We start from the raw sequence: 23721 nt of genomic DNA, 5'->3' as shown, positions 1-23721 counted from the left end.
TTAGCAACGTCATTTTCGATCTGACCTCCATGTAATTTATATATAGGTTTCCACTATTCATACTGCAGAGCTTGAATTCTGTAATACATTTTTCTAATGTATTTTGTACATATTAAATAATCTAAAAGTTTCCTCTTGTAGTTCATTTATCATTTAGCAAGTCTATTCAGCATTTTTCCAGTACCATTTGCATTACAGTGATTGCTGTAAATGTAATTAAAATCTAAAAGTGCACACAGTTAACTTCCTCAAATAACGGCCTATTTCTGGAGGAAACCTAATATTCATGGAGAAGAATTACCAGTATCGTGATTAGAAACAAGAGGTTAGAATGTACTCTGAGACTATACAACACAATTATATACATAAGCTAAAAGACAGTTTTCAGCCTGAACTTGCATCAAAGAAAGTTCATTTCTCCACAGGGTCATACCAAGAACTCAATATGGCACTAGAGAGAATTAGGATTGCTAGCTACAAGTCGGAGAAGGCAATGGCACCCCACTCCAGTACTATTGCCTGGAAAATCCCATGGACAGGGGAGCCTGGTGGGCTGCAGTCCATGGGGTCGCTACGAGTCGGACACGACTGAGCGACTTCACTTTCACTTTTCACTTTCATGCATTGGAGAAAGAAATGGCAACCCACTCCACTGTTCTTGCCTGGAGAATATCAGGGACGGGGGAGGCTGGTGGGCTTCCGTCTATGGGGTCGCACAGAGTCAGACACGACTGAAGTGACTTAGCAGCAGCAGCTACAAGTCAGTGTAGTATAGACAGCACCCAAATACCCTGAACTGGCTTATGCTAAATTCAACTCTAGTATATCACAGCATTTTAAGTACTATTAGTGTGCTGCTGTGTTACACAGTGAAGACAGCCAGCCTTCATCAAGGGATGCTGTCTGGGTTGTAATGGGTCCTAGCACTCAGACTGCCACTGCATGCAGAAATCCTGGAAAAGATATACACAGGTTTCGAAACAGAAATACTTCACTTTGTTTTAAATGCCCAGGAGCATTTTAAAAATAACTGATTGTAAGTGTTGTTCTATCAAGTAATGAATCTATCAAATCGTGAAAAGAAATTCTTCGTTATCCAGTTTGAGGGGAAAAAAAAAAATGTATTCCTACCAAATTACCCAGTGTATATGACTGGTTGGAATTGCAAGTTTTGATTTTTTTTACTGAAAGTCAGAGTGTGAAATGCAAACATTCAGGATAAAATTAATTCAAAAGCACCCACAGGTTTATGAACTTGCAACAAAGCAGCAAATAACACACATCCGGACCCTTCCATTCCCTTCTGATCCCTCAGAAAAGTCCAAAAGAAAAGAGTCACTGCTTGGTCCAAACATAAAATACTTCAGGTATGAGGATCTGGAATCTGATGAAATCCAGCTTCTATTTCACAGGTTGTCTTCAGTAAGTGTCAGTATCCAAAGACGGAATTTTTCTCGAGAAGAATTAATTCTATGATTTGATTCTGGTAGATGGTGTGGACCACTATGTTACCAGTCTCCTTCTCTGGCTTGAGCAGAGTGGGACCAAAAACAATCACTATTCTCTGATAGGTCATTCGGTTTTTCCCTCCATTTTCTATAACTCGTTTGAGATGTCTGAACAGAATCTGCATTGTGTCCTGATTTGACTTTGGCAACTGTTTGATCAGGTCCTTCACAGCAGAGACACGCTGTCACGGTTCTTGTTTAATTGCATTAACAAAATCATTAAAATGATTAAGTGTAAAGAGAGGTTCTGGTAATTCTCGAAAAAACATTTTGAGGGCTCCAGTGATGACATGAATATCTTCCCATTTACTATCCTTCAAGTCCAATTTCTCATCATGCTTGACTGCAAACCTCAGCTTCTGGATCACTGCTAGGTTGCCACTAACTCTGTAAATCCCATCAACATCCAGCCCATATTGCTCAACATGTTCAATATGTATAATTTCACAAATTTTGGCAATGTGCTATTCTCCCTCTGACACAGATACGAAAGACTGGCTCCAAATACCTGATCTTTAATATAACCTTTTTCACGAACAGCTTGCAAAGTAGGGCATTGTGTAAGAAACTTCTTTAAGTTTTTCTTGTTTTTCTTCTGAAGAATCTATAATAGATACTTTCACAGAATGCAATTTCTTTGGTTCCTTCTGGTCCTTTTCTTTATCATGCTTTTCAATTCCTGGTGAATCTGGTATCTCCTGTTTGATTGCTTCATTGGGTTCTACTGTCTGATTAGTAATAGTACTACTGAGAAGATTAAACCAATCATTTGTAACAGTGTCACTGTCAGACTGAATCAGCAATTCTGTTCCTTGATGGCTTTTCAGCTCAAATACATTCTTTTAGCTGGATTTATCTTTTGAAGCCATCTCGATGGTCACTCCCTTAAGGTCCGCTATAACTCTGCTTTGGACTGATTACTCTCAAACCAACTTGTGCTACTTCCTTGTATTTTGGTGAAGAGAAAAGATGAACCCTGCAAAATGGCCCAAGAAGACAACCAGTCTTTTGAACCTTTTTCCCATTTTCAGTAATTTTTGTTACATTTAATAATCCATCTCTCTCTCTCAATGACAAGTGTTAAGAGAAATATGGATTATTAAATGTAATGTTCAGTCTTCTTTATGGTCCAAATTCTCACATCCATACATGACTACTGGAAAAACCATAGCTTTCACTTATATGGACCTTTGTCAGCAAAGTAAGGAGTCCTAAAGGAATTGGACCCAGAGCTGAAAAGTTTTAGTTGGGAGTTTAGTTTTCAGTTCAGTTCATTTCAGTCACTCAGTTGTGTCTGACTCTTTGTGACCCCATGGACTGCAGCACACCAAGCCTCCCTGTTCACCACCAACTCCTGGAGCCTGCTCAAACTCATGTCAGTTTTGCCATCCAACCATCTTATCCTCTGTCACCCCCCTCTCCTCCCACCTTCAATCTCTCCCAGCATCAGGATCTTTTCAAATGAGTCAGTTCTTCACATCAGGTGGCCAAAGTATTGGAGTTTCCACTTCAGCATCAGTCCTTTCAATGAATGTTCAGGACTGATTTCCTTTAGGATGGACTGGTTGGACATCCTTGCTGTCTAAGGGACTCTCAAGAGTCTTCTCCAACACGATAGTTCAAATGCATTAATTCTTCAGCACTCAGCTTTCTTTATAGTCCAACTCTCACATCCATACATGACCACTGGAAAAACTGTAGCTTTGACTAGACGGACCTTTGGTGGCAAAGTAACGTCTCTGCTTTTTAATATCCTGTCCTTTTTTTCCAAGGAGCAAGTGTCTTTTAATTTCATGGCTGCAGCCACCATCTGAAGTGATTTTGGAGCCCCCCCAAAAGTGAAGTCTGTCACTGTTTCCATTGTTTCCCCATCTATTTGCCATGAAGTGATGGGACCAGATGTCATGATCTTAGTTTTCTCAATGTTGAGTTTTAAGCCAACTTTTTCACTCTCCTCTTTTACTTTCATTAAGAGGCTCTTTAGTTCTTCTTTGCTTTCTGCCATAAGTGTGGTGTCATCTGCATATCTGAGATTACTTATATTTCTCCTGGAAATCTTTATTCCAGCCTGTGCTTCATCTAGTCCAGCACTTCTCATGATGTACTCTGCATATAAGTTACGTAAACAGAGTGACAATATACATCCTTGATGTACTCCTTTTCCTATTTGGAACCAGTCTGTTGTTCCATGTCCAGTTCTGACTGTTGCTTCCTGACCTGTATACAGGTTTCTCAAGAGGCAGGTCAGGTGGTCTGATATTCCCATCTCTTTCAGAATTTTCCACAGTTTATTGTGATCCACACAGTCAAAGGCTTTGGCATAGGCAATAAATCAGAAATAGATGTTTTTCTGGAATTCTCTTGCTTTTTTGATGACCCAACGAATGTTGGCAATTTGATCTCTGGTTCCTCTGCCTTTTCTAAATCCAGCTTGACCATCTGGAAGTTCATAGTTCATGTACTGTTGAAGCCTGGCTTGCAGAATTTTGAGCATTACTTTGCTAGTGTATGAGATGAGTGCAATTGTGCAGCAGTTTGAGTATTCTTTCACATTGCCTTTCTTTGTGTTTGGAATGAAAACTGATCTTTTCCCGTTCTGTGGCCACTGCTGAGTTTTCCAAATTTGCTGGTATATTGAGTACAGCACTTTCACAGCATCATCTTTTAGGATTTGAAATAGCTCAACTGGAATTCCATCACCTCCACTAGCTTTGTTCGTAGTGATGCTTCCTAAGGCCCGCTTGACTTTGCATCCCAGGATTTCTGGCTCCAGGTGAGTGATTATTTGTGTCGTGAAGATGTGGATTGGTTTTAGGAAAGGTCAAAACAAGAAGGCAGGCTCAACTTGTAGAACTTCTATGAGGGCTTAGAACATGCAAAGTAAACATAAAGGAAGAATAAGAGCCAGGAGTGAATGGACCATTGGATACAGAGCACTAGAGGTCCATTGACTTCCTAATCTCCCCATTCAGTGGACATGTATTACTTATTCTCTTACTTGACTTCATCATGGAAATGACTTGGTTGACCTCTTCTCTCATTCACAAAACTCTTTTCCCTGGAGAGTTACCTTTGACCTCTCCTTCTCCTTTATCTTCTCTATCAAAATAAACATGATGTTCTATTGAGTCTCTCTCAGAACTATTTTTTTCAAATCTCTCCCCTCCATTCCATTGCTTCTTTCACTGTCTTAATGTCATCCCTCATCACTTAGCACCAGAACACTACCATAATCCCTTCTTAACTACTACTTCTGCAAAACTCCTATCCCATGTCTACACTAACACCAGAGTATCTGAAGTCTTAAATCTAACCAAGTCTTTCCACTGCTGAAAATCCTTCTAGTACCCAAATGTCTTGGCCTTTGTCAATCGCTGAATACAAATAAGCCCACATTAATATACTCTTACCAAAGTCACAATAGCTCTCAACTTCTACCTGTTTGAATGTAGAAAGTTCAGCCTTTTACAGAATATTTCTAGAACCCCCGGGGTGCCTATAGGTGTCCATAAATCCTTCCTAGTCATCTCTTATTGATGCAGATGTCTGAGCCAGGATTCTGCAACCTGAGATCTATAAGGTGCCTAGGAAAAAGCACTTCAACCTGAAGTCTGTGCTGGCTGAAGTCACTATCACCTAGGGGCTCTGACCCTTAGAAACTCCTATGTGAGCTATGTGGCATATTATTTGAACACCCACTAGTAGAATGTGGCTACTACCACAGTTTCTGTCAAGCTAATTCCAAACATACACAGGTCAATAATAAAAGATGTCAGAAATAGGGGACCACTGCTGTTCATCCCATAGTTTTCAGTCTATGACAGGGCAAGTGACTACCCAGCCTTCCAAGCAGATATGACTACCTTCTGAGAGACTTTCACTGCAAACACCCACCCCAGAGGATCATCAGCCAGGCATTCCTTCTACCCTGTGAGACCAAATATGAGTGAGAAAACCCTTGGGCCAAATTCCCTTCCTCCCACCTCACAGAGAAGCTCATCTCAGGAATATCTCTTCCCACTCTGCTCATCTTCTAGGATGTGCATATTGTCCTGAGAACTGGTAAAAGTGCCAGAAGAATAGGGATGCTTTGGCTAAGAATTCACTCAGGATATCTATATACCAGAATGACATCCACAGCGGCTCAGTGGTAAAGAATCTGTCTGCCAGTGTAGGAGATGCAGGAGACATGGGTTTGATCCCTGGGTTGGGAAGATCCCCTGGAGAAGAAAATGGCAACCCACTCCAGTATTCTTGTCTGGTAAATTCCAATGGCAGAGGATCCCCATGGGCTACAGCTCATGGGGTCACAAAAAGTAAGACATGACTTAGCAACAGTATGCACGCATCTATATACCACATGCAGCTAGCCAAAGATGGAAACAAATTTAAGAACACCTACATACAACATAATATTTGCCATACACTGCTTTAAGCATTTTAGTACCATGTAAGATAGAATATAGTGATAGAGAAGAGTGGAAAAGATAGAGGAGAGATAAAATAGAGAAGAGTGAAAAAGTTGTCTTAAAACTTAACATTCAGGGTGGCAGTCCTAAGATGGCAGAGGAATAGGATGGGGAGACCACTTTTTCCCTACAAATTCATTGAAAGATCATTTGAACGCTGAACAATTACTACAAAACAACTTCTGAACACTGGTTCAGGACACCAGGCACCCAAAAAGGCAGCCCATTGTCTTCAAAAGGAGGTAGGACAAAATATAAAAGATAAAAAGAGAGGCAAAAGAGTAAGGGATGGAGACCCATCCCAGCGAGGGAGTTGTAAATGAGGAGAAGCTTCCAAACACCTGGAAACCCTCTCACCAGTGGGTCTGTGGGGAGCTCTGGAATCTCAGAGGGCAACATAACCGAGAGGAAAAAATAAATAAAACCCACAGATTACACGCCTAACTGCAACTATCAGTGGAGAAGTAGCCCAGACGCTTGTGTCGGCCAACAGCAAGCGGGGGCTGAACAGGGAGGTGCGGACTGCATTGCTTAGGGTAAGAACCAGGCCTGAATGCCCTGAGGGCAATCTGAAGGAGCTAACGTGAGATAGCAACCCAAACTGTGGGATAGCCAGAGAGAGGAAAAAAAAAAAAGAGGAAAGAGACAGAGAGTGAGAACTTTCCCACAAGAAGTTCTAACCTAAGGCACTGCAGGGCTGCTCACAGAACAAAGGACTGAGCGAATACCAGAGGAGAGCTAGCCAGCTGAAGACCGGCCCATTCTCCGCCAGAGGCAGGGAGGCAGGTGGGCAACAGCCAGAGCTGGAAGGCGAGGGGCAAACTTGGCCCCGGAGATGGCATCCTTTACCAAACTTCGAGCAGGCTCCCAGTTGCTAACCAAGTCTTCCTGGGATCCTGAACGGTTGACATCCACCAGCAGGGTCACAGCCAGAGATCATCTCCCCAGAAGAGACACACAGCACACCTGAGACGGCACTCCCACTGCACACCCAGGAAACCGAGTGGCTGGGACAGTGGAGGTGATAAGATGCACTGTCCCACCTGGGGAGAGTGCACTACTCACCAAGCACCTGGTCACCTGAACTCCTCGGACCTGGGAAGGGTACAAAACACAGGCCCAAAAGAGTCTGTGCCTTTGTGGAGTACCCGAGAACCTGAACCTGAATGGCTTAGACCTGGGAAGTGCATGCAACCCAGGGATGGCCTTAGACAGTTTCCCTGCAGAGCAACCTGGAACCTCAGCAGTGCAGACCAGGAAAGCACACACACCATGAGCAGGAGCAAACCCAGTGTGGCCCAGACGTGGAAAGCACTCTGCACATGCCAGTGATATTTGTTTGCAGTGTTCCTCCCTCCCAGCAGCACAATTAAACAAGAGAGCCTAAATAAATGACCACCTTTGCACCCTTGTGTCAGGGAAGAAGTTAGATACTGAACAGACTTGCAAACAGAGGAAGCCAAAATAAACAAAGAAGACAGAACCGCTTTGGAAGTGACAGGTGTAACAGATTAAAACCCTGTAGTTAGCATTGGCTACACTGGAAGGGACCTATAGACCTCGAGAAGAAGTATAAGCTGGAACAAGGAATTATCTGAAACTGAACTGACCCCACACTGGCCTCAGCAGCTCCAGGGAAATTCGTAGATATATTATACTATTATCATTTCTTTTTTAAGTTCTTTATTACTCCTTTAATTTTCATTTTTAAAACCTTCTATTACATAGCAAAAAAAAAAAAAAAAACACATTGTTTTTAAAGCAAATTTCTTATATACATATTTATATAATTTTTGCGATTTTGTTTTGTTTTTTTAATATTGTATTTTTGAGAGTATAACGTCTACTGTAGATTTTTAATCTTTGCTTTTTGGTATTTGTTATCAATTCTGTATTTTTAAGAATCCAATCTTCAGTACCCCTTTTTACTTAGGAGTGTGATTACTGGCTTCACTGCTCTCTCCCATTTTGACTCTCCTTTTTCTTCCCCAGGTCACCTCTATCTCCTCCCTCCCCCTTCTCTTCTCTACTTAACTCTGTGAATGTCTTTGGGTGTTCTGGGCTGTGGAGAACACTTAGGGAACCGATCACAGGCTAGACTGGTCTCTCTCCTTTTGACTCATCCTCCTCTCCTCCTGGTCACTTCTATCTTCTTCCTCCTTCTCTTCTCTATAGAACTCTGTGAAACTCTCTAGATGTTCAAGACTGTGGAGAGCAAATAGGGAATTAATTACTGGCTAGACTGTTCTATCCCCTTTTGATTCCCTCTCTTCTCCTTCTGGTCACCTCTATCTCCATCCTCCCTCTTCTCTTCTCCATGTAACTCTGTGAATTTCTCTGGTTGTCCCCTACTGTGGAGAATCTTTTCACCATTAACCTAGATGTTTTATCATTGGTGCTGTATGGATGAAGAAGTCTTGAGGCTACTGTAAGAAAAAGACTGAAAGCCAGAGGCAGGAGGCCTAAATCCAAAACTTGAGAACACCAGAAAATTCCTGACTCCAGGGACCATTAATCGACAAGAGCTCATCCAAAAGCCTCCATACCTACACTGAAACCAAGCTCCACCCAAGAGCCAAAAAGTTTCAGAGCAAGACATACCAAGCTAATTCTCCAACAATGCAGGAACATAACCCCAAGCACAAAAATACAGGTAGCCAAAAGTCACACCAAACCCCTAGACACCTCAGAACTCACTACTGGACACTTCATTGTACTCCAGAGAGAAGATATCCAGCTCCACCCCCCCATAACACTGATGCAAGCTTTCCTAACCAGGAAACCTTGACAAGCCACTCGTCCAACCCCACCCACAAGGAGGAAACTCCACAATAAAGAGGAACCACAAACTTCTAGCATACAGAAAGACAACCCCAGACACAGCAACCTAAACAAGATGAAAAGGCAGAGAAATATTCAACAGGTAAAGGAACATGATAAAAGCCCACCAAACCAAACAAAAGAGGAAGAGATAGGGTGTCTACCTGAAAAATAATTCAGAATAATGATAGTAAAAATAATCCAAAATCTTGAAAACAAAATTGAGTTACAGATAAATAGTCTGGAGACAAGGATTGAGATGATGCAAGAAAAGTTTAACAAGGACCTAGAAGAAATAAAAAAGAGTAAATCAATAATGAATAATGCAGTAACTGAGATCAAAAGCACTCTGGAGGTAAACAACAGTAGAATAACAGAGGCAAAAGATAGGATAAGTGAGGGGGAAGATAGAATGGTAGAAATAAATAAAGCAGAGAGGAAAAAAGAAAAAAGAATGAAAAGAAATGAGGACAACCTCAGAGAATTCTGGGACAATGTGAAACGCCCCAACATTCAAATTGTAGGACTCCCAGAAGAAGAAGACAAAAAGAAAGGGCATAAGAAAATACTTCAGGAGATAATAGTTGAAAACTTCCCTAAAATCGGGAAGGAAATAGCCACCCAACTCCAAGAAACCCAGAGTCCCAAACAGGATAAACCCAAGGAAAAACACCCCAAGACACATATTTATCAAATTAATGAAGATCAAACACAAAGAACAAATATTAAAAGCAGCAAGGGAAAAGCAACAAATAACTCATAAGGGGATCCCCATAAGGATAACAGTTGATCTTTCAATAGAAACTCTTCAAGCCAGAAGGGAATGGCATGACATATTTAAAGTGATGAAAGAGAAAAACCTACAACCCAGATTACTGTATCCAGCAAGGATCTCATTCAAATATGAAGGAGAACTCAAAAGCATTACAGAAAAGCAAAATCTCAGAGAATTCACCACTCCCAAACCAACTCTTCAACAAATGCTACAGGATCTTCTCTAGACAGGAAACACAAAAAAGGTTTATAAACTCAAACCCAAAACAACAAAGTAAATGGCAATGGGACCATATTTATCAATAATTACCTTAAATGTCAATGGGTTGAATGCCCCAACCAAAAGACAAAGACTGGCTGAATGGATACAAAAACAAGACCCCTATATATGCTGCCTACAAGAGATCCACCTCAAACCTAGGGACACATACAGACTGAAAGTGAAGGGCTGAAAAAAATTATTTCATGCAAATGGAGCCCAAAAGAAAGCAGGAGTAGCAATACTCATATCAGATAAAATAGACTTTGAAATAAAGGCCAGGAAAAGAGACAAAAAAGGACACTACATAATGATCAAAGGATCAATCCAAGAAGAAGATATAACAATTATAAATATATATGCACCCAACATAGAAGCACCTCAATACATAAGGCAAATGCTAACAAGTATGAAAGGGAAAATTAACAGTAACACAATAATAGTGGGAGAATTTAATACCCCACTAACACCTATGGATAGATCAACTAAACAGAAAATTAGCAAGGAAACACAAACTTTAAATGATACAATTTACAGTTAGACCTAATTGATATCTATAGGACATTTCACCCTAAAACAATGAATTTCACTTTTTTTCTGAAGTGCACATGGAACCTTCTCCAGGATAGATCACATCTTGGGCCATAAAGGTAGCCTTGGTGAATTCAAAAACATTTAAATCATCTCAAGCATCTATTCTAATCACAATGTGATAAGATTAGATGTAAACTAAAGGAAAAAAAAAACTATTAAGAATACAAACATGAAGGCTAAACAACAAACATCTGAGTAACCAACAAATCATAGTAGAAATCAAAAAAGAAATCAAAATATGCATAGAAACAAATGAAAATGAAAATATAACAACCCAAAACCTATGGGATTCAGTAAAAGCAGTGCTAAGGGGAAGGTTCATAGCATACAAGCCTACCTCAACAAACAGGAGAGAAAGCAAAAAAATAACCTAACTCTACACCTAAAGCAACTAGAGAAAAGAAGAAATGAAGCACCCCATGGTTAGCAGAAGGAAAGAAATCTTAAAAATTAGAGCAGAAATAACTGCAAAAGAAACAAAGGAGACCATAGCCAAAATCAACAAAGCCAAAAACTGGTTTTTTGAAAAGATAAATAAAATAGACAAATCATTAGCCAGACTTATCAAGAAACAAAGGGAGAGGAATCAAATCAACAAAATTAGAAATAAAAATGGAGAAATCACAACAGACAACAGAGAAAAACAAAAGATCATAAGAGACTATGATCAGCAACTATATGCCAATAAAATGGACAACTTGGAACAAATGGACAAGTTCTTAGAAAAGTATAACTTTCCATAACTGAACCAGGAAGAAATAGAAAATCTTAAAAAACCCATCACAAGCACAGAAATCGAAACCTTAATCAGAAATCTTCCAACAAACAAAAGGCCAGGACCTGATGGCTTCACAGGTGAATTCTACCAAAAATTTAGAGAAGAGCTAACACCTTTCCTACTCAAACTCTTCCAGAAAATTGCAGAGGAAGGTAAACTTCCAAACTCATTCTATGAGGCCACCAACACGCTAATACCAAAACCAGACAAACATGCCACAAAAAAAGAAAACTATAGGCCAAAATCACTGATGAACATAGACGAAAAATTCTTAACAAAATTATAGCAAACAGAATCCAACAACATATTAAAAAGATCATACATCATGACCAAGTGGGCTTTATCCCAGGGATGCAAGGATTCTTCAATGTTCACAAATCAATCAATGTGATACTCCACATTAACAAATTGAAAGATAAAAACCATATGATTATCTCAATAGATGCAGAGAAAGCCTTTGACAGAATTCAACATCCATTTATGATAAAAAAAAAAAACCCTCCAGAAAGCAGGCATAGAAGGAACATAACTCAACATAATACAAGCCATTTATGATAAACCCACAGCAAATATTATCCTCAATGGTGAAAAATTGAAAGCATTTCCCCTAAAGTCAGGAACAAGACATGGATGCCCACTCTCACCACTACTATTCAACATAGTTTTGGAAGTTTTAGCCACAGCTATCAGAGAATAAAAAGAAATAAAAGGAATTCAGATTTTAAAAGAAGAAGTAAAACTCTGTTTGCAGATGACATGATCCTCTACATAGAAAACCCTAAAGACTCCACCAGAAAATTACTAGAGCTAATCAATGAATACAGTAAAGTTGCAGGATATAAAATTAACACACATAAATCCCTTACATTCCTATACATTAACAATGAGAAAACAGAAAGAGAAATTAAGGAAACAATTTCATTCACCACTGCAACAGAAAGAATAAAATACTTAGAAATAAATCTACCTAAAGAAGTAAAAGACCTATATATGTGAAAGTGAAAGTGAAATCGCTCAGTTGTGTTTGACTCTTTGTCAACCCCATGCACCAGGCTCCTCCATCCATGGGATCTCCAGGAAAGAGTACCGGAGTGGGTTGCTATTTTAAAACACTGATGAAAGAAATCAAAGATGACACAAATAGATGGAGAAATATATCATGTTCATGGATTGGAAGAATCAATACAGTGAAAATGAGTATACTACCCAAAGCAATACATAGATTCAATGTAATCCCTATCAAGCTACCAACGGTATTTTTCAGAGAACTAGAACAAACAATTTCACAATTTGTATGGAAATACAAAAAACCTCGAATAGCTAAAGCAATCTTGAGAAAGAAGAATGGAACTGAAGGAATCAACTTGCCTGACTTCAGGCTATACTACAAAGCTACAGTCATCAAGTCAGTATAGAACTGGCACAAAGAAACATAGTCAATGGAACAAAATAGAAAGCACAGGGATAAATCCACGCACCTATGGACACATTATCTTTGACAAAGGAGGCAAGAATATACAATGGAGAAAAGACAATGTCTTTAACAAGTGATGCTGGGAAAACTGGTCAACCTCTTGTAAAAGAATGAAACTAGAACACTTTCTAACACCATACACAAAAATAAACTCAAAATGGATTAAAGATCTAAATGTAAGACCAGAAACTATAAAACTCCTAGAGGAAAACATAGGCAAAACACTCTCTGACGTAAATCATAGCAGGATCCTCTAAGATCCACCTCCCAGAGTAATGGAAATAAAACCAAAAATAAATAAACAAGACCTAATTAAACTTAAAAGCTTTTGCACAACGAAGGAAACTATAAGCAAGGTGAAAAGACAGCCTTCAGAATGGGAGAGAATAATAGGAAATGAAGCAACTGACAAAGAATTAATCTCAAAAATATACAAGCACCTCCTGCAGCTACATTTCAGAAAAACAAGCGACCCAATCAAAATGGGCCAAAGAACTAAATAGACATTTCTACAAAGAAAACATACAAATGGCTAACAAACACATGAAAAGATGCTCAACACCACTCATTATCAGAGAAATGCAAATCAAACCCACAATGAGGTGTCATCTCCTGCCGGTCAGAATGGCTGCTATCAAAAAGTCTACGAACAATAAAAGCTGGAGAGGGTGCAGAGAAAAAGGAAGCTTCTTACACTGTTGGTGGGAGTGCAAACTAGTACAGTCACTATGGAGAACAATGTGGAGATTCCTTAAAAAACTGGAAATAGAACTGCCATATGACCCAGCAATCCCACTGCTAGGCATACACACCAAGGAAACCATAACCGAAAGAGACACATTTACCCCAATGTTCATTGTAGCACTGTTTACAATAGCCAGGACATGGAAGCAACCTCGATGTCCATCGGCAGACGAATGGATAAGAAAGCTGTGGTACACAATGGAATATTACTCAGCTGTTAAATAGAATGCATTTAAATCAGTTCTAATGAGGTGGATAAAACTGGATCCTATTATACAGAGTGAAGTAAGTCAGAAAGAAAAACACCAATACAGTATATTAATGCATATATATGGAATTTAGAAAGATGGTAACTATGACCCTATATGCGAGACAGCGAAAGAGACACAGATGTGAAGAACAGACTTTTGGACTCTGTGGGAGAAGACGAGGGTGGGATGATTTGAGAGAATAGCATTGAAACATATATATTATCATATGTGAAATAGATTGCCAGTCCAGGTTCGATGCATGAGACAGGGTTCTCAGGGCTGGTGAACTGGGATGACCCTGAGGGATGGGATGGGGAGGGGGGTGGGAGGGAGGTTAAGGATGGGGAACACATGTACACCCATGGCTGATTCATGTGAATGTATGGCAAAAACCACTACAATATTGTAAAGTAATTGGCCTCCAATTAAAATAAATTTTAAAAAATATAAAAACAAACAACATTCAGAAAATGAAGATCATGGCATCCAGTGCCATCCCTTCATGGCAAATAGATGAGGAAACAGTGGAAACAGTGACAAACTTTATTTAAGGGGACTCCAAAATCACTGCAGATGGTGACTGCATCCATGAAATTAAAAGACGTTTGCTTCTTGGAAGAAAAGTTATGACCAACCTAGTCCGCATATTAAAAAGCAGAGACATTACTTTGCCAACAAAGGTATCTCTAGTCAAAGCTATGGATTTTCCAGTAGTCATGTATGAATGTGAGAGCTGGACTATAAAGAAAGCTGAGCACTGAAGAATTGTTGCTTTTGAACTGTGGTGTTGGAGAAGACTCTTGAGAGTCCCTTGGACAGCAAGGAGATCCAACCAGCCCATCCTAAAGGAAATCAGTCCTTAATGTTCATTTGAAGGACTGATACTGAAGCTGAAACTCCAATACTTTGGACACCTGATTGAAGAACTCACTGATTTGAACAACCTTGATGCTGGGAAAGATTGCAGGTTGGAGGAGAAGGTGGGAGAAGAGGATGAGATGGTTGGATGGCATCACCAACTCAATGGACATGAGTTTAAGCAGGCTCCAGGAGCTTGAGAGGGTAACATGCAGGAAGGCCAGGGGTCTCCAAACGGAGGAAATACGCTGCAAGTGTCAGACATTTTTATCTCTCTTAAGTGGCATGAGGAAACAAACTAGTGATATATTTTTTTTCCCCTTCTCTATACAAATTTAAAAGGAGGTTTCTCTTAAAATACTGTGTCGCCACAATGACACCTGGTTCCACCTGAAGTTAACTCAAACCTTGAGTTAACCAATACATTCTTCTTATGGAAATGTTTGTCTTAAGCTATGTTAATGTACTATGCATTTACCCCAGACTCTGTCTTCACATCGGTTCTGCCTAATGGCTCAGAACCTACTTGACAAACCATTATGTTATACTCAGATATTGTTCCCCTAATCTATGTAAATGAAACTATTTGTATGGTAATCTGCCCTTCTACAAGATTCAAGTCAATAATTTTATGGCCCGGGATGACTTATCTGGTGCCAAGATTATCCCAAAATACATCTTATGGATGAAGGGCCTGGTGCCATTCTGAGTTTTAAAACATTCCTTTCTTTCATTAACAAACTGCTAGTGACTATATAACATCCAGCTGAAGACTAGCAGGGGGGTACTCTTTCTGCTCCCTTCTGATGCCTATGTCAGAAGCTTTCTCTATCTCCTTTATACTTTAATAAAACTTTATTACACAAGAGCTCTGAGCAATCAAGCCTCGTCTCTGGCCCCGGATTGAATACTTCTCCTCCAGAGGCCAAGAATCCCAGCGTCTTTTCATGGTTCAGTAACAACCTTTCAAGCTGGTGATGGACAGGGAGGCCTGAAGTGCTGCAGTCCATGGGGTCACAAAGAGTTGGACACAACTGAGTGACTGAACTGAACTGAACTGAAGATACAATAAATATCATCCCCATTTTACAAATAAGAAAACTGAGAAACAGAGAAAGCAACTTGCTCAAGGTTATAGAGCTAACAAATTGTAGAACCAGGATTAAAACCCAGAGAGTCTGGTTCAAAGCTCTATGTACTGGGACTTCCCTGGTGGCCCAGTGGTTAAGAATCTGACTGCCAATGCAAGGCACATGAGTTCAATCCCTGGTCCAGGAAGATGCCATGTGTTGCAGAGCAACAAAGCCCACGCAACACAAGTACTAAAGCCCATGCTCCACAATGAGAGAAGCCACCACAATGAGAAGCATGCACACCGCAAAGAAGAGTAGACCCCGCTCACTGAAACTAGAGAAGGCTGGAGTGTGGCAACAAGGACACAGCCTAGCCAAAAACTAAAAAAATAAATAAAAAAATAAAGTGGCCCTTAATTGCTGCCTAAAAACAAAAAATAAGAAATATAAAACAAAAAATAATAAATATAAAATAATAACAAAAAATACTCTGTATTAAACCACTCATCTTATTGGAGCTGTGCTCAATTACATTCAACTCTTTGTGACCCCATAGACTATAGCCCACCAGGCTACTCTGTCCATGGAATTTTCCAGGCAAGAATACTAGAGTGGGTAGCCATTTCTTTCTCCAGGGGATCTTCCCAACCCAGGGATCGAACCCATGACTCTTATGTCTCCTGCATTGGCAGGCGGATTCTTTACCACTAGCACCACCTGGGAAGTCCATAGCTCTAAGGAGCAGTGATAATTTTGCCTGTTAGGTATGTGTCCTCCTTCCCTTCCCCTCCCCTCACCACCCACCACCACCCCACCTCACTGATAGGCTATTCAAACCTTCCAGTTACACCATATCCATAGCGTTAAACAAGCCTGTCCCCAACATGTGTGTGGCATGGGGACAAGTGTACAAATGAAGGTCTATATACCATGTGTCCAAATAAGTTTAACAAACTGTTAAATAAAATACGTTTTATCTTCCTACCTTGATAAATATTCCTACATAACAACCTGGAAGTCTAGGTTTGAAGAATTCTTGAGCTCCTTAGAACTCTTCATAAACATTTGGCAACACAAGGAAATCTGGCCTACCTCCCTTCTCTTCCCACTCCTGTCTGCATAGTACACTATCCTGTCTGGTACATATGAGTGGAAACTCTAGGCTGAGCGTGAAAGATTCACTCACACATCCCACAATATCATTCTGGGGCCTAGATGTATACACACTAACAGTATAGTCTGCCTTTGGGAGAACAGACCCTAGAAAGAGACCTATGAAAGCTCTGGAAATCGATTCCAAGCCACTTGAGAGATTGAGAGAGAAAGAGGTTACAACAGTACCTGGTACACAGTAAGAGCAATAGAAATCATAGCTATGATTAATCCTCTCATAAAAAACACAGACATCATGTGTGCAAATAAGGCAGAGTCCCACCTCTAAAAAACAGCATAGCAACTACTGACTGCCCATGCACAGAATCCAACATATTTTGGTGAGAGGGAGTTTCTGAGCTGCAGAAACACAATCTTCTGTCCCAAACCTCCTCAGTTTCCATGAGTAAATTTAAACACATTTTTGGAAAAGTACAGAGAATCACATTGTAAACAAATTCTTAATATGTTGGTAAAGAAAATTAAATAAAAACATATCCTCAAGCTCTTTGTGATGAACCTGGCTATTCTTCAACACAAATGCAGAGGTTATTAGTTTTTTCTATCATATGAAGTTCAAAGAGTTGGAAAAAAGACATGCAATGTGTGAAAATTAAATAAGTGAAGTACAGTGTTGCCTAAACAACGTGAAGATAAAACTGAAAGTTGCTCTACTCAAAGTTAATTTCCCCCAGGTACCAGAAATTTCACCAAGTGAAACTCATTTCTTTGGGTATCTTATCCAAGAACCACACTCTGGAATGCAATTATGAGCTGGAAGTTCTTTTATTAGCCCATTTTTAGCCTGAAAGTATTAGTGTGAAATTTATCACCAGATAACCAAGAGCTGAGAGCAAGGTCTTAGGGTCTAGATTCCCCAAGGTCTTCACTGTGCCTTCACTGAAAAAAAACAGAGGTGAGGGAGCTACTCCACCCCAGTGTTCCGGGGACAGAGCCAGAAAAGCAGAGAACACCTAGAATGTTTTTGCTTCAGTGGTTGTAACATTTCCAACTCAACAACAATAACAAAGTACAAACAACCTAACTTAAAATAAGCAAATAACTTGAATAGACATTTCACTAAAGAAGATACACAGATGGCCAAAAGTCACAAGAAAAAGTGCTCAACATCAACAAATCATTAGGGAATTACAAATCAAAACCAAATGAACTATTACATCATACCTACTTAGATGATTAACAAAAACAGAACACAACAGAAGATAGCAAGTGTTGGCAAGAATGTGGAGAAATTGAAGGCCCTGTGCACTATTGATGGGAGGGTAAAGTGGAACTGCTGCTCCTGCTGTGGAAAACAGCATGGCAGCTCCTTACAAAATTAAATAGAATCACTATGAAATCCAGCAGTTCTATTTCTGGGTATATATCTAAGAGACTAAAAATAGGGTCTCAAATATATTTTGTACAACCATGTTCATATCAAAATTATTCACAATAGCCAAAGGGTGGACATAACCCAAATGCTCATCAATAGATGAATTAACTTTTTTAAAAATGTCGTATATTCACAAAAAATATTATTCTTTCTTTAAAAGGAGGAAAATTATGATACATGCTACCACATGAATGAATTTTGAAAATATTATGATAAGTGAAATAAGCCAGTTTCAAGAGGACAAATATTGTATGGTTGAATTATATGAGAAACCTAGAACAGGCAAATTCTAGGTCTAGACAGAAAGAAGAAAAATGGTTGTCAGGGGCTGGGAAGCAAGGAGTTATTGTTTAATGGGTACAGAGCTTCAGTTCAGTTCCGTTCAGTCACTCAGTCATGTCCGACTCTTTGCAACCCCATGGACTGCAGCACGCCAGGCCTCTCTGTCCATCACCAACCTCTGGAGCTTGCTCAAACTCATGTCCATTGAGTCAGTGATGCCATCCAACCATCTCATCCTCTGTCATCCCCTTTTCCTCTCGCCTTCAATCTTTCCCAGCATCAGGATCTTTCCAAATGAGTTCGTTCTTCACATCAGGTGGCCAAAGTATTCGAGTTTCAGCTTCAACATCAGTCCTTCCAATGAATATTCAGGACTGGTTTCCTTTAGGACTGACTGATCTCCTTGCAGCCCAAGGGACTCTCAAGAATCTTCTCTAACACCACAGTTCAAAAGCATCAATTCTTCAGCACTCAGCTTTCTTTATAGTCTAACTCTTACATGCATATATGACTACTGGAAAAACCGTAGCTTTGACTAGACAGACATTTGTTGGTAAAGTAATGTCTCTGCTTTTTAATATGCTGTCTAGTTTGGTCATAGCTTTTCTTTTTTTAATTAATTAATTTATTTTATTTGGATGCTAATTACTTTATAATATTGTAGTGGTTTTTGCCATACATTCACATGAATCAGCCATGCGTGTACATGTGTTCCCCATCCTGAACCCCCCTTCAACCTCCCTCCCCATCCCATCCCTCAGGGTCATCCCAGTGCACCAGCCCTGAGCACCCTGTCTCATTCATCGAACCTGGACTGGTAATCTGTTTCACATATGATAATATGCGTGTTTCAGTGCTATTCTCTCAGATCATCCCATGCTTGCCTTCTCCCACAGAGTCCAAAAGACTGTTTTTTACATCTGTGTTTCTCTTGCTGTCTCACATAACTTTTCTTCAAAGGAGCAAGTATTTTTAATTTCATGGCTGCAGTCACCATCTGAAGTGATTTTGGAGCCCAAGAAAATAAAGCCTGTCACTGTTTCCATTGTTCCCCATCTATTTGCCATGAAGTGATGGGACTGGATGCCATGATCTTTGTTTTCTGAATGTTGAGTTTTAAGCCAATTTTTTAACTCTCCTCTTTCACTTTCATTAAGAGCCTCTTTAGTTCTTCTTCAGTTTCTGCTGTAAGGGTAGTGTTATCTGCCTATCTGAGGTTATTTATATTTCTCCCAGCAATATTAATTCCAGCTGTGCTTCATCCAGTCCAGCATTTCACATGATGTACTCTGCATATAAGTTACATAAGCAGGGTGACAATATATAGCCTTGACATAATCTTTTCCCAGTTTGGAACCAATCTGTTGTTCCATGTCCAGTTCTAACTGCTGCTTCTTGATCTCCATAAAGATTTCTCAAGAGGCAGGTCAGGTGGTCTGGTATTCCCATCTCTTGAAGAATTTTCCAGTTTGTTGTGATCCACACAGTCAAAGGCTTTGGTGTAGTCAATAAGCAGAAGAAAGTAGAAGTAGATGTTTTTCTGGAACTCCACAGGGACAGAGTCCCAGAGCTTCAGTTAGGGAAGATGAAAAAGTTCTGGCAATGGATGGTGGTGAGGGCTTCACAACAATGAGTGTGGGCTTAATGTTACTGAACTGTACACTTAAAAATGGTTAAATGTTAAATTTTATTTTGAATATATTTCACCATATTAAAAAAGTATTACTACCTGCCCACCATAATACTTTTCACTCTCATGAGAATACTATGTGGCTAAAATTTATAAACTTTTTACAAGACTCGTATCTTAAAATGTTTGGAATTCCAGACCATAGTATATTCATGCTTGTTCAATGCTTCTAAAAGGGTCCTAAATCTTGGATGAAACTTGTTCTAGGAAGACATTGGCCCAGAGGTTACAAAGCAGAACACGTGGTCCTCTGTCAGCAATTTGAATACTGAAGGCCTAAAATAGTTTCTTAATTGCAGAATTATTGACATTTGGGGCCAGACAATTCTGCTGTTGGAGGGCAGCCCCATGCACTTTGGGATGTTTAGCAGCCACCAGTTGCCAATAGTAGGAGACCCCACTAGACTGAGCCCTATGTGAAAGGTGGTCCTAGGCAAGCACAGGATTCCAGCGAGGAAAACAAACTTTGCCTACTTAAAAATGTGGCTGACAGTGGCTAGGTAGATGTAGGGAGAAGGTCTGTTAACTGAAAATGCTTTAAATGATTCTTAATTCATTAACCTGCTTAGTCTCTAGTTAAGCAGAAGAGTTATTTTTCTCTGAAATTTTTTTGCCACCTAATTTCTATCTTTGAATTCTCTTCTGTTCTTTCACTGAGCTATTTTTTTTTTTTTTCTTTTCTTTTTTTTTTTTTTTTTTATTCTTCCAATTTTATTTTATTTTTAAACTTTACATAATTGTATTAGTTTTGCCAAATTTCAAAATGAATCCGCCACAGGTATACATGTGTTCCCCATCCCGAACCCTCCTCCCTCCTCCCTCCCCATACCATCCCTCTGGGCCGTCCCAGTGCACCAGCCCCAAGCATCCAGCATCATGCATCGAACCTGGACTGGCAACTCGTTTCCTACATGATATTTTACATGTTTCACTGCCATTCTCCCACATCTTCCCACCCTCTCCCTCTCCCACAGAGTCCATAAGACTGTTCTATACATCAGTGTCTCTTTTGCTGTCTCGTACACCGGGTTATTGTTACCATCTTTCTAAATTCCATATATATGCGTTAGTATACTGTATTTATGTTTTTCCTTCTGGCTTACTTCACTCTGTATAATAGGCTCCAGTTTCATCCACCTCATTAGAACTGATTCAAATGTATTCTTTTTAATGGCTGAGTAATACTCCATTGTGTATATGTACCTTAGCTATTTTTAAAAATTAATTAATTTTAACTGGAGAATAATTACTTTACAATATTGTGATGGTTTTTGCCATATATCAGCATGAACTGGCCACGGGTATACATGTCCCCCCACCCCCGACCGCATCCTGAACACCCCTCCAACCTCCCTCCCCACCTTATCCCTCTAGGTTGTCCCAGAACACTGGTTTTGGGTGCCCTGCTTCTTGCATTGAACTTGAACTGGTCCTCTATTTTACATACAGTAATGTACATGTTTCAGAGGACTCAAGTCTTTAAGTCACACAATGAAGTCAAAGTACCTCACATCAATGACTTTATAGCTCTTTGGGGAAGGGCAAACTTTCCATCTTTTCTGAGTTCATAAACTATCCATTAATGGGCCTTAGACCTTGGGAGCTTTATGATTATACTTCCTATTTATTTTGGGCCTACTATATGCTAGGCACCATGAAAGAAAGTGAAAGTTTTACTCAATTAGTCGTGTCCAAATTTTTGCAAACCCAAGAACTATAGCCAGGCTCCTCTGTCCATGGGATTCTCCAGGCAAGAATAATGGAATGGGTTATCGTGCCCTCCTCCAGGGGATCTTCCTGACCCAGGGATCGAACCTGAGTCTCCTGCATTGTAGACAGATTCTTTACCATTTGACCCAGCAGGAAAGCCATATATATGACTTAATTCGTACCTTCGTTTTAATCCTCACAACAGTTCTCATAACAACACCTGTGAGGAAAGTGAAGTGAAGTCGCTCAGTCGTGTCCAACTCTTTGCGACCCCATGGACTGTAGCCTACCACGCTCCTTCATCTATGGGATTTTCCAGGCAAGAGTACTGGAGTGGGTTGCCATTTCCTTCTCCAGAGGATCTTCCCGACCCAGGGATAGAACCTGGGTCTCCCGCATTGTAGGCTTTACTGTCTGAGCCACCAGGGAAGTCCGTGAGGAAGACGTTTTAGTAATAATACTCATTTTCTACATGAAACTGAAGCTCAGGAAACTTGAATGCCTTAAGCAAGGCTGCATGGCTTAGAAGTGGCAGATTTGAACATAGGTCTGTCTTACCCAGGAGTTGCACTTATACAGTGCCTCCCAGGGTAGATCTAGGCCCCTACTTCAAAGCAGATTCAACCTGGAGCACAGGAAAGAGCTGAACCAGAGATTTCTTCTAGTTCAGGGACTTGGGCAGAGGATGGGTGGGGTGGGGAATAAGGCTTAGAAACCAGTCCACTTACACCGAATTTCCAATTATAAATGTCTCCTCTGTGACTGACTCAATCACTGCATTTGGCTATCTAGATTTGAGATATTATGGGATATTGGTATTATCTGAACATGTCAAGTATCTTGCTGATTACCATACAACCTTTAAGGTTAATGGTTCTCAAAGTCTGGTCCTAACCAGTAAGTGTGCCCAGGATTGTCCTAGTTTTAAGTGCTCAGAGTCCAAAATTCTGGAAAACTCCCCACTTTCAGGCAAGCTAAGATAGTCACCCTGTGACCCACAGCATCAGCATCACCTGGGAAGTTGTTAGAAATGCACCATCCCAGATATGGTGAATCAGAAACTCTGAGGGTGGCACTTGGCAATCTGTTTTAACAAGCCCTCCAGGCAATTCTGATGCATGCTACAGTGTAAGAAATACTGTCCAAAACTAACCTTCTGGATGACTGGGGAAAGTGCTCATTTGTCCTTCTGCCTTTTTCTCTGAACATTCAAATAAAACATGCTATTGAGAGAAAGCCTATTGCTTTAGGTTTTTATCATTTTTCTATCTCCAAGGTTATATAGAATTACTAAGTAAGTCAAAGCCTTGAGTGAAACAAATAAATCCATTAAGGAAATGCTTGCTGAACATCTACTATGCATCACTGTGTGTTCCACCACTGTTCTTGTTTTTCCTTCTTAATTTTGGCAGTTGCATTGTCCATAGTATTGAACACTATATCATATGATATGACACATGTGAGCTATTTCAAATCCTGAAAGATGATGCTGTGAAAATACTGCACTCAATATGCCAGCAAATTTGGAAAACTCAGCAGTGGCCACAGGACTGTAAAAGGTCAGTTTTCATTCCAATCCCAAAGAAAGGCAATGACAAAGAATCCTCAAATTACTGTCCAATTGCATTCATCTCACATGCTAGTAAAGTAATGTTCAAAATTTTCCAAGCCAGGCTTCAGCAATATGTGAACCGTGAACTTCCAGATGTTCAAGCTGGTTTTAGAAAAGGCAGAGGAACCAGAGATCAAATTGCTAACATCCACTGGATCATGGGAAAGGGAAGAGAGTTCCAGAAAAACATCTATTTCTGCTTTATTGACTATGCCAAAGCCTTTGACTGTGTGGATCACAATAAACTGTGGAAAATTCTGAAAGAGATGGGAATACC

At 40.0% G+C, this 23721-nt stretch overlaps 1 pseudogene; it reads right to left on the bottom strand.

Annotated features, from left to right (window-relative positions):
- Positions 1–1429: 1429 nt before the first annotated feature.
- The window catches only part of LOC139181518 (rho GTPase-activating protein 12-like), a 99561-nt pseudogene continuing 77269 nt past the window's right edge, over positions 1430–23721 (bottom strand).

Source organism: Bos indicus, chromosome X (assembly GCF_029378745.1).
Source record: "Bos indicus isolate NIAB-ARS_2022 breed Sahiwal x Tharparkar chromosome X, NIAB-ARS_B.indTharparkar_mat_pri_1.0, whole genome shotgun sequence".
Classification (NCBI taxonomy): Eukaryota; Metazoa; Chordata; class Mammalia; order Artiodactyla; family Bovidae; genus Bos; species Bos indicus.
The sequence above is the reverse complement of the archived record's forward strand: the minus strand, read 5'-3'. Positions and strand labels throughout refer to the sequence as shown.